At 41.5% G+C, this 12,866-nt stretch overlaps 1 protein-coding gene across 1 annotated transcript in view; it reads right to left on the minus strand.

Annotated features, from left to right (window-relative positions):
- Window positions 1-10,276, minus strand: part of LOC106088270 (kelch-like protein 17) — a 119,286-nt gene extending 109,010 nt beyond the window's left edge. Inside the window, exon 1 of the mRNA XM_059368923.1 lies at window positions 9,774-10,276. The gene's annotated coding sequence lies outside the window, so the exon portion shown is untranslated. The remainder of the gene's footprint in view (window positions 1-9,773) is intronic.
- Window positions 10,277-12,866: the final 2,590 nt, after the last annotated feature.

Raw genomic sequence — 12,866 nt, forward strand, 5'->3', positions numbered from 1 at the left:
AAAGATCATATACTTCCTAGTTGTATCTGAATGCCAAATTTCAGACCTACAGCTCCATCTTTAAATAAAGTACCAAATGGTATCAATTTGGTACAAAAATGTACGAATTTTGAATAGATCATTTTGTCACCCATCATATATTTCCTAGTTGTATCTACATGCCAAATTACAGATTTGTAGATCCACCTGTAATGAAAGTACCAAACGGTACCAAAATGTGCGAATAATGAACAGACCAGTTAGCCACCCATCATATATTTCTACATGTCAAATTTCGGACCTCATGCTCCATCCGAACAGGAAGTACAAAATGGTACCAATTTTGGTACCAAAGTGTACGAACTTTGAAAAGATATTTTTGTCACTCATCAAAAAAAGATAAAAGATAATTTTGTCACTCATCAAATTTTGTACTTTCTTTACATCTGTAAAAAAAGTACAATATTGTACCAATTGCGGTACATATCGTACGCTTTCTCTCGTTACTAGTACTATTTTTCCATTTTTTTGTACACCCTCATCCTTTTGCACCAGTTGTCTTTTAAGTCAAATTTCAAAATTCTACTTCTATAGCAAATATATACCATTTCGTACTTTTTAGTACCTAAACGTACGAATTTTACCAAATCCCATCTTATCCCGTGCCTATGACCCAAGACCAACATTTATGCAAATTTTCATGATTCTAACTTTAGCCGTTTGGGCTGGGCGTTGATCAGTCAGAGGCTGATTTGATTTATTATTATTTAATATATAAAATTTTTATCCAAGTTATTACATCGCATCCCTCGCCACCTTTTATCTGTTGCGAATAATTCATTAATTTATAATGCCCTAATTAAAATTAATCATTCGCAACAGTACATTAGCCACAGGCATTTATCATACGCCACCTGTATCCTTCATTTATTATTCATCATTATAGCATTATTAAAGCAGGCAAGATGAATGAATGCATTCATTAAGAGAGGCATTTTTCGAAGGGGGAAAATGACCATTAAAGCTGTGACCACACAGAGAGAGAGAGAGAGGCTGAGAGGTATCCTTGAAAGCACTGGATAATAAAATTAGATACAGACTTTGACAGCTTGAACAGCGTTGGATTTACATTTTTTGAAAAGTATTTTTGAAAAAGTAATTTCAATGATTCATTTAGACCAAGTTTGCTTCTCCCCCTTTGGCTAACACCTCTCTTAATGGACGCATTTATCCATTTCCCCTGCCTAAATATTGTTGAATGGTTGATTTAGTTGTACGCAGTAAGGAGGCGTAGCCAAATGAAATTAGAGGTAGCTTTTGGAAAATGGATTTTACAAGGCAGCTCACCGAGAAAGGCCAGAAGGTATTCCTTTGTTGTCATACTTAATCTGCTCACTATTTTTAGTTTTATAAAATTATTTTTCGCTAATACCAACCGCAGGAACATTTGTTGCGGCTAGGATTAAAATGACGTCCTGGATACTTGCGAAAGCGTTGGATAAGTAACCCTTTCTCGTTAAAAAGGAAAAAGACTATGGGAAAAAATGCAAATAGGAAACGGAATTTCTTCGAAATAAAGATCTCAAGGATTGTTTTTTATACCAATATTCATCAAGAATGTTTGAAGTTTCTATAAAGAAAGTGCATTTTATCCATTAGTGGTAAAACTGTTCAAAAGAAATATTTTTTACGAAAGTGCCATTAAAGAGCAGCGAAGAGACGTCTCACATATTAACGAGTGCTGTCCGATGTAGGTTTTAGCTAAATACAGCTCCTTCTATCTATAGTATATTACAAATGGACGCACAGGGGTCCAGGAGAGAAATTCATCGGTTAAAGTGGAGCTCGATTTTTGCAAAATAAAACCGGTGACGCACCAGGCCGAACTTTGAATACCCACCACCTGGAATATATATTTTACCCACTTTTCCATCATAGTGTGGTGAAAAATGAATCATTTAAGAGCCCATAGCAAAATATGGTCCCATTTGGACCAAACGCGGCGAAGACGACGAGGGGTCCAATACAATTCACTGATCAAAACGGTAAAACAGAATTTTGGTCTAAACGTCAGCTATATCTAAACATACTCCGATCTTCACCATATACTCGAACGATATGTAAGGGTCTAATATAATTGATTGTATGAAATTTCAGACCAGTCAGTTAATTAATGCGCCTTTTATGGTTCTACAAACTTAAATAAGGAGATTCGTACATATGGCAGCTGTATCCAAGTATGGACTAGCATTACGAGGAAGTGTAGCAGCTCGCCAGATATTTACATTGCATCCGTTGATCTATTGAGTGACGTAATCTGGTAAGCCGTTATTTCTTATGGATCGGACCATAATTCTCACCATCGACCGACCACCCTCTGAGCGCCAGAGCATCAATCAAAAGAAGGCCGATTGGGTCGGCTTCAGAGAGAACATCAATCGCCGCGTCAGCGAACTGACACGCACTTAAAATGTGCTAGTTGCCGGGAGGATATTCCGAGACATGATTAACGCAACAGCTGCTCGCTTTATACCAGCCGGTCGAAAGCCCCCAGTGGAACTTGCAGACGAACGTGATGGGATTCGTAGCACGCACCGCACTAGCCCCAGAACCAGCGAGCTGAATCTTGGAAAGGACCAGAGCAAGGGGGTGTCGTACAGACCAAACTTCTTACTCTCACCAGTAGCCGAGACGCTTGAGGGACTACTCTTCCCCAGCCTGGTTCGAAGACTTCATTGCACAACAACTGCTTTGCATGCTATCACCGCACACATTTGCCGTGGCTTCAATCAGCCCAGGCCATGTGACAGGGCGGTTCGCGTGGCACTGCACCTATAGGAAGGCATTCGTCAGTCATGTCATACGTCGCCAATACGTCCCTACAGCCAGGTCTGAAACTCTGGGTCGCGAAGTTTCTGTGTGGTCGCCAGTCATTTGTGGAATATAGGAATAAGAAATCGAAACACTGTAGAGTCAAACAGGAAGTTACGCAAGACGGGGTGATATCTCCGGCACTTTTCCACCTCTACCTATCATACATTTCAACGCCTCCAGACGTCATAGAGATCGTATCATATGCGGACGTTTGTATGATCATGGATCCCCTACTATTGATGACACCTGTGGTAGGTTAAACGTGCCTCTTATTTCACTGCAAGATATCTGCCAAATCTTCAGCCACATTGTTCCCTACATGCACACATAAGGTGCGTAGGAAGCTGAAAGAATTTTCACTCGATGGAGTGACAATTCTGACCATCAAGTGTCTTGGTGTCACATTTGACTTCTCTTACAAATGCTCCTCACATGCCACACCAATTTGTGATAGAGTCAAAAGTATTGTAAAAAGAAGGTCCTTAAGTCACTTGCCGGCAGCATTTGCAGTGCTGACGAAGAAACCTTGTTGACCACGTACAAAGCAATTGACCGGTCTGTGTTAAGCTATGCAGCGCCAGTGCGGTCGCGTCTGCTCTGTAACACGAAGTGGAATAAAATACAGATCTGTCAGAATGCCGCTCTTCGAACTACGACGGTGACCATAGACGTAAAAAAAATTGTAAAAAGAAACGTTTAATAACATATAAAAATAAGCTAAGGTCTAAGAACTGTTTGCAGTTTGGTCTTCTCCCAAAAATTGCAAATTTTGCCCATGAACATTCCACTAAGGAACAGGGGCAAACTTCTCACATATCAATGAGTGCAGTCCGATTCAAGTTTAAGCTCAATGATAAGGGGCCTCCTATTTATAGCCGAGTCCGAACGGCGTGCCGCAGTGCGACACCTCTTTGTAGAGAGAAGTTTTACATGGCATAGTACCTCACAAATGTTGGCAGCATTAGGAGGAGAAAACCACCGCTGAAATTTTTTGTTTTTTCTAATGGTCTCGCCAGGATTCGAACCCAGGTGTTCAGCGTCATAGGCGGACATGCTAACCTCTGCGCTACGGTCTTCTCCCAAACTTAATCTATTTATGAACATTGCTTGTCTTTGAAATTTTTGCAAGAATATATTTTTCCCATCCCAGTTGGTCTAATTTGCATTCGAACTAAATAATCAGAAGCATAGTTGGGTGTAAGCCACCCGCTGCTTCATTTTAAATAACATTATTTCATAAATATTTCAAATAATCCAGAAAATCTCGATAATGTCCTCAATTTTATGCACATCAATGATAGACAAATTAATTGTTGACTCCTCAATAAAGGTTGTTACGGTTTGGTTGTGGCCAGCAATGTGATAACGGTATTGCCTTGTTAGTTGTCACTTTAGTTTAATGGCCTTCCTTTCCCACTCGCTCTTTTTTACTCTGCCCTACTGTCGTCCCTCTCTAGCCCTCCCCATTTGGGGTTGCTTGGATGGATGGTTACACCAGAACGATTTTCAATTGAGATTGTTTTTTAGTTAACTGAAGCGTTAATTTAACACTTCACACATTCACTTCCGGACGGACAGAACATGTAGAACAAGCAAACAGCCGTTAGGTTGTTGCTTCGTTTGGAACTCGAATGATGTCGGGTAACCACTGTTGGTCGGTTGTTACTATTAATGCGAAAACAACATAAAATGCTTGTAAATGTGTGAATTCATGTTCAACGATAGGTGGTGGCATGTATCTTTATCCATCCAGAAGGGGGGAAAAGTGGTGGATAATGGCATGGTGGCCTGGTACAATGCCAGAATTATGCATAAACAAGACCCTTGTTATTGTTGTCAGCCATTCTGAATGTTGAGTCCGAAATTGGTAGGAAAAGCCGCTAGGCTAGACTAAACAAATGAACAAAAGTACGAAGTAACGAGTGAAAAGAATGAGGCTTACTGTTCGTAGCCGGTGATTGTTTGTGGGGGTGTTGGTGTGGTGTGTATTGTTTGCTTGGGCCACCACATAACACCCAAACACAGCCCACAGGTATTTAATGCAATTACTTTTGAACATGGGTCGTCAACCCGGTTGTGCGATACTACTTTACTTTGGCGTTAGTATTTGTTGCTGCTGTCGCTTGGTCTTGTTCCTGTTGTTGCGTTACTGCGCTGTCGCAGTCGCTGTAGCCGTCACTGCTATTGCCTCTGATGTCGTTACTCTTCTTCTGGTTCAAGTGATTACTGTCAGCTAAAATCAAAACAGAAAACGAAAAACTTCCTCTCCACACACTCTTGAGTGCGAGTACGTTGAGAAACGACTAAAAGAGCAATTTGTAGGCAACTGCATTCGCACACGAACTGAATTGAATTTTACTACAGTTATGTCCATAAAATTTCTTTACCCCCATGAAGTTGTGAGTTGGAAGAGCCTTTGCGAGAGAGGGAGAGAGAGAGCGAGTAGCAGTGAAAGTGAGAGCCTAAGGATGAGAGTTAAGATTTGTATTTGTTTTGATGAAGTTTGGTTGGTGGAGCAGTGTTGCCAATATAAGATTTCTCTAAAGACGTAAAATAGAAGAAATTTTCTCTAAAGAATACATTTTTGGGAAATTTCGATAAAATTTTTAAAAATTGAGGTCTCTAGGCACTCAAGAAATCAAAACGGGGAACGGTTTGTATGGGGGCTATATCAGATTATAAATTGATTCGGATCATACTCGGACTGATTTTGAAAGTCAAAAACCAAGTCCTTAAGCCAAATCGCATAAAAACTGAGGCTTGTAGAGGCTCAAGAGGTCAAATCGGCGAATCGGTTTATGAGGGGGCTATATAAGTTTATAAACCGATTCCTATCATACTCGGCACTGATATTGGAAGTCAAAATCCAAGTCCTTGTGCCAAGTTCCAGACAAATCGGATGAAAACTGAGGCTTGTAGAAGCTCAAGCACGCAAATCAGGGGATCGGTTAATATGGCGGCTATATCAGTTTTATAGACCGATCTGATCATACTCAGCACTGATTTTGGAAGTCATAACCCAAGTCTATGTGCCAAGTTTAAACCCAATGAAATCTAAACTCAGGCTTCTAGAGGCTCAAGATGTCAATTAGGCGGATTGGTTTATATGAGGGGCTATATAAGTTTATAAGCCGATTCGGATTATACTCGGCACTGATGTTGGAATTAAAAACAGAAGTTCTTGTGCCAAATCTCTGCAAAATTGGGTCTTCTAGGGGCTCAAGAAGTTAAATCAGGGAATCGGTTTATATAATGTGTATACCAGTTTATTGACACATTCGGACCATATTCGCCAATGATGTTGTAAGTCAGAACCCAAGTCCTTGTGACAAGTTTCAGCCAAATCGGATGAAAATGGGGGTTTCTCAAGAGGCTCAAGAAGTCAATTCGGCGGATCGGTTTGTATGAGACCGATTCGAATCATACTCAGCACTTATGTTGGAAGTCAGAACCCAAGTCCTTGTGCCAAGTTTCTACTAATTGAAATAAAAATTGAGGCTTTTAGAGGCTCAAGATGTCAATTAGGGGGATCGGTTTGTATGGGGGCTATATCAGTTTTACAGACCGATTCGGATCATACTTGTCACTAATAGTGGTCAAAAATGAAGTCTTTGTGCCAAGTTTCAACTAAAAAGAATAAAAATTGACGTCTCTAGGCGCTCAAGGCGTCAAAACTGGGAATCGGTTTACATGGGGGCTATATCCAAATTTGAAGCGATATGCCATATTTTAAACTCACGCCGATAAGGAATGAGGCTCATTTGATTGGGCTCGGAGATTCATAGTCTACGCCAAAAGGAAACGGCACAGCACTCAGTCCAAAGACTGTGGTCAGGCGGAGGGCATTCCATTCCCAAAAGAACTGAGGCGAATAATGGTAATATGTGTCCAAGAACCTTCGGTAACGTCGCAATGTTTTTAATGGTGGTTGTTGATAAGGGGGAAGAATATGGCTGCATAACTGAGTGTAATTGAGAGGAATAGTCAATGGCCTGACATCTGCATACTCCGACATATTTGTGGATCTGGTTCTCCTCCTCCTTTGTGACGATGCAGGCTATCGGAGCCTACACAAATTAGTTGCAATCGGGGATCAATGTTCGGTTGACTTGTATCGTTGCACCCTCTAGGGTTTTTAAGCAGGCAAAACTGAGAATCGGTTTATATGAGGGCTATATACAAATTTTAACCGATTTGTCCCAAAGGATACGGCACAGCAGTCAGTCATAAGACTTTTGTCACCCGGAGGGCATCCCATCTCCTAAAGAATTAAGGCGAACAATATCAATATGGGTCCAAGAGTCTTTGCATATGTTGCTAAGGACAGCTTGATGATGGTAGTTGTCGATAAGGGAGAAGAACAGGGCTGCATTTTTAGGAACAATTGGAGTGGAATAGTCAATAGCCTGACATCTGTATACTCCGACGTCCTTGCGGAATTGCCTGGGCCTCCTCCAATTTGTGACGATAGAGGCTAGTATTGGGCCCTATACAAACTAATTGCGTTCGGGGATCAACGTTTAGTTGACATGTATCGTTGCACCCTCAGAAAGATTGGTAAGATCTGGCCAGATGCAGCATTGTATTTAGTCAAGAAGGAAACTATTACTTATCTATCAATCGAACATGCATGTGTGTCAAGGAGTTTTTTAGATACTGTGTCCATACTTGGGAGACTAACGGTCTTTTAACCACCGACTGGAAGATTAGTAAATTGGATGAGGCTGATCGCAATCGGAGACATGCAGCATTCGTACAGGCTGTCTCCCAGACCTTTACTAGTAGTTGTATCCTACGGATTTAGCAAGATGCAGGTGTATAGAAGCGGTGGTGTTGGGGAGTCATGAGACCACTCAGAAGTTGTTGATGAAACTTGGCTGAGAAACTATCAACCTAATCTCTAAAGTCTGGCGGATTGCTGGAAATCACTGAAAATCACCCTGTCACCATCAAAATAGGAGGGGACGAGGTCCAGACAGGACCCAATATGGCCTGTGTGGGTGGTTCATCCGCTTAGATTGGGCTTAAGGTGTGCGCCAGCGGTGAAGAAAGGAACTTCGGCAGCAGCAGCTAATTAAGAATTTAAGGAGTAATCGTCCACACCCTGCATTCTTAACTGCACCTGGACCCTTACGCGTCCCTTACGGATGGTTCCAAACTACACAGCCAGGTAGGCTGTAGGGTGTACTCTAAAGAACTAGACCTGATCACCGTCCTGATACCCGTCCACCGTAGTGTGTAAGTTGCAAATTTTGCCCTTGCACATTCCGCTAAGAAACAGGGGCAAACTTCTCACATATCAAGGAGTGCAGTCCGATTCAAATGTAAGCTCAATGATAAGAAGCCTCCTTTTTATAGCCGAGTTCGAACTGTGTGCCGCAGTATGACACCTCTTTTGAGAAAAGTTCTCACATGGCATTGTACATCACAAATCTTGCCATCATTGGGAGGGGAAAACCACCGCTGACATTTTTTTTCGGTCTCGCCAGGATTCGAACCCCGACGTTCAGCGTCATAGGCGGATATGCTCACCTCTGCGCCACGGTGGCCTCCATGGTAGTGTGTACCAGGCGGAAATTCTTGCAACTAAAGAAGTAAGATTGGCACAAACATCTTCTAAGTCAGTTAAGTAGCCATTAAATATCTGGGGAGCATATTTCTGAATTTAAAAACCACCATCGAAATTCGCAGATCCTTTAACGAGATGGCCAAATAGTTCAAAATTCGCCTGTTCTAGGTGCTATGCCACAGATATATCTCAGGGAATTGTAGAGCACATGAGCTTGCAAGATTTGGAACTGTAGGTTCTTAGGTATACCTCTAGCGGCATGTAATCTACCGCTGGCTAAGATAGAGGTCTCAGTCATTGTGACCGTTATGACAGTCAGACATAACGACTTCTGCAGTAGCTTTGGGGACATCAAGGCAATGGAGACTGTAGAAAATCTGCTGTGTGGGTGGTTGGGTGCCGCACTGGCAGGCAGAAGGAGTTTCACTTAAGGTTTTCAGTTCTTTAATAACTTGTCTGAGTTAAGGGATGTCAATATTGGCAAGTGGTTGGGCTTTTTTAAAGCAATCTGGATGCTTCAACGGTAGGAACTGGAAGTCATCTTCTTCTTCCTGTGGTATAACAATAGACGAAAAAGTCTAAGTGAGTCACGGCCTCTCACAACTAACCTAGCTTTCTCTAAACGCACCTTGCCAAATTTTCCATTAGAATTGCCTTGGTTGAAATCTTTGAAATCTTGGTTAAAATCTCTCTCGTATAAAGGAATCTCTCATATTAAAGGAATTAAAGAAAATAATCTGCAGCAATTCACATTCATACCGTTAAAATAATTTTTTAATACGTATATGGAGTATAGTTAGGTGAAAGGTGCATCACATTTTTTTTTTTTTTTTTGGTCAAGGATATTAACATTTTCGGCCGAGCCTTAAAAAAACCTACAACCCATCCCAGTTATATAAGAATAGGGAAGACAGATGGTAACACTGATTTCAAACCAAAATAACTGTTAAAAAAAACTCAGTCCAACTACACGCCGGCTGTTTCAGGCTACTACAGGGAGCTCTTAACGTATTCACAATTCACGCAAGCATACACAACTGCCGAACTTTTAAACAAACACTGCCGCAGACACAGATTCACACAGACGAGCACACACAAATACGCCCAAGGAGAATAAATACAAAAAGGGATGGTAGATGGTGTTGCTCTACTGCCTTGTCTGTTGTATTTTGGGAAATTTTTCGTTTACACTTCCGGAATTTTTCATATTCTTGTTTTTTTTTGTCGCTGTAGTGGGTGGACGTTGTGGTGAATTTTCTCACAAATGCAGGGCAATTAGTAAAAAAAGCAGTTTGCCAAACAAGCGCTAATTAACTTTTTTAATTAAATAAAAAACTTGGAAAACACCCACCTTTAATTTATTTCATTTGAAAATTTGCAAAAGACTCGATCATGAACTCGCACAATTGGCAGATGATGCTGCTGCGGCTGTCTGCTCTATTTCGTTTGGCATTCATTTAACTGTTAAATAAATATTCAGCACATAATTTTAATTTCACTTTATTTTGTTGTTGTTGTTGTTGTTTTTCTTCTACTTATTTATTTATTCACTTAATTTTTTTATGACTCGACTCCAGCGTATGGGGAGACTTGGGCTTGAAAATTATTATCACACCGTACCGTATGTTGGGTTCTCCAATATAAAAAAAAATAACATTAACCACTCAGTTGTCAATGTTTAGTATATTTTTTGCTTGGTGGTTGTAGTTGTTGTTAATACCGGTTAATTCGCACACCACGCTAAAGACACTTTCCGACTAGCACAAGTACACAACACCGCCGCTTGAAAGCAACTGAACCGCTGCTGCAGATTCTAACTGAATTGTGAGTTGTGGTGATTCGTAACGTTCAATGTTTGCAAAGTGCTCATTTGCCACCCCTCTTGGGGCAGACCCAAACTGCAGCAGCACCAGCAGCAGCAGCAGCAGCAGAGAAGAGCATAAGAAAGAGCATTGTTGTGTGTAACTCTCTTTTGTTTAAGCCCCCTTCGTAAACAAGACTGTAAGTACTCCATTTCTCATGGTGCGTACTTGCGCTGCTCCAAATTATGCTAGAGACAAGTTTCAGTTAACACATGTTTTTGCGGCGTCTTTCATGATGACAGCTACGCTGTCCAAGACCATGATGGTGATGATGATGATGATGCGACGATAGTAAAGCTCAACCAGGTATTGTGAATAAAAGTTTTGAGCTTACAAACATGTGCTTTTACAAACAGCTGTTCACTACTGGCACACCGAGTGATACAATATGAGAATGAAACTTCAAAAAGCTTTTTATAAATGTGCGGGCACACATGACAGTTAAGTTTGAAAGCTTTTTTTTGTAATTTAATGAAAGTTGTCTAAATTTGATTTAGAAGAAATTTCATTTTAAAATTTGTTTTTGTAAAGAAGAGTGGTGTAGATTTTAATTTTTTTATGATAAGATTCTTTGATTTTAAGAGGTCATCGTCTACATTGTATGGTGACCTCTGTTACATAAGACGATACCAGAACAGGTATCAACCTTAACACTACCATGAAAACTGGTACAAACGATACAGACGAAACCAGGCCCAGAAAGGGACACAACTGTTAGGCCGAGGCCCTTCATTGCCAGGAAGAGTGATAAGGATGTTCCAGGCAGTGTGGATAACACTCTACCCGAGCCGCTTTTTGATAAAAATGTACTGTACCACTATTCCTGATAGAACCGATTGGAACTACCATATACCTGGAAACACAAGTTACATAAAAAAACTTAACGACTAGGTGGGCTTTGGGGTGTACTCTGAAGATCTAGAACTGGTCATATCGAAAAGATTACCCGACCATTGCAGTGTGCATCAAGCAGAGATCCTTGCAAGATATGATGTCGTGGCTAAGATATAATGTCATTACGACGATTGGCACAAAAATATTCTCAGACAGTCAGGCAGTCATTAAATCCCTGGAGAACGTATATCTGAACACAAAAACCGCCCTTGACTGTCGCAGATCACTCAACGAGATGATTGAACAGTTCAATATTCACCTGTTCTGTGTTCCAGGCCACAGAGAAATCCCAGGAAATTCTAAAGCAGACGAGTTTGCTAGACTAGGAACTACCTTACACATTCCAGGGATACTGGAATCTGTGGGTATGCCACTAGCGACATGTATGCTTAGTTTTCAGGACCAGGCCCGAAGGACAACAAATGATAGATGGTCACAAAGAGGGGTCTTTGAGCATTCCAAAACTATGTGGCCTGATCTGAACTTGAAGAGGTCTACTGCTTTGCTATCACTTCCTAGAACACACGTCTCAGTCATTGTGTCCATCATGACAGGTCACTGTCTAATCGGAAAACATGCTGACAGACTGAAGGTTGACGGCAACGACTTTGGCAGAAGCTGTGGGGATATCTAAGAATAAGAGACTATAGAACACCTTCTGTGTGTGTGTCCTACACTAGCAGTTAGAAGGAGTTCCACTTTAGGTTCTCATTTCTTTGAGAACCTGTCTGACTTAGCGGGTGTGAACACTGGCTGAAATGTTTGCAGGACATTCTTCCTTGCCGTTTAGCAATCAACCACTCCCCGTGTTCCTAGTTCGATGCCTCAGATATACTTTCGAACACTTGGAGTTAAAAGGTTCCTTGCGGATCTCGACGTTAATAAATCTCCGGGCCCGGACGGTATATCAACACTTGTGCTTTGTAAGTGTTCTTCGACGCTTGTTCGTCCACAATGCAAACTTTTCAACCTTGCTTAGCGTGCGGATGTTTTCCCAGCGCGTTCAAAGGTTGCAAACGTTCAGCCCATCCCCAAGAAAGGTGGGGCGAACAACCCTGCGAATTACCGGCTAATTGCGATATGCTCCGCGCTATCCAAGGCTATGGAGAGTATGGTTAATCATCATCTTGTCAGATACTTAGAGTTCAATGGCATTCTTAGCGACATACAGTATGGGTGGCGCAGAAATCGCTCTACGGGAGACCTAATGGCATTTTTATCGGAACGATGGAGTCGCTCTATCCACCAGTTTGGTGAGAGTAAGGTCGTGGCTCTGGATATCTCCAAGGCATTTGAAAGAGGTCTGGCACAGCGCACTTTTAACAAGCTTGTCGCTTTTGGTTCGATTTATATCGAGCTTTCTCAGAGATCGCACTATAGGAGTTGTTGTAGATGGGTTCTCATCAGATGAGTATACATTGACCACAGGTGTGCCACAAGGCTCTGTCCTTTCCCCTTCCAGTTTTCTTTTTTTCATTGACGATCTATTGGGTCAGACTTCGAATCCAGTCTACTCAATTGCCGATGACAGTAGTCTGTGTCATTCATATTAATTCGACCATAGGCCCAGTCCTCAAGAAATTGCGAACAGGAGGCGCATTATGGACGAGACGCCCTCCCAGGATTTGTTGGCCATTTCCGAGTGGGGTAGAATGAACAGAGTAGACTTCAACGCACTTCAATCGTCG

The sequence above is a fragment of the Stomoxys calcitrans genome, chromosome 5 (genome assembly GCF_963082655.1).
Source record: "Stomoxys calcitrans chromosome 5, idStoCalc2.1, whole genome shotgun sequence".
Taxonomy (NCBI): Eukaryota; Metazoa; Arthropoda; class Insecta; order Diptera; family Muscidae; genus Stomoxys; species Stomoxys calcitrans.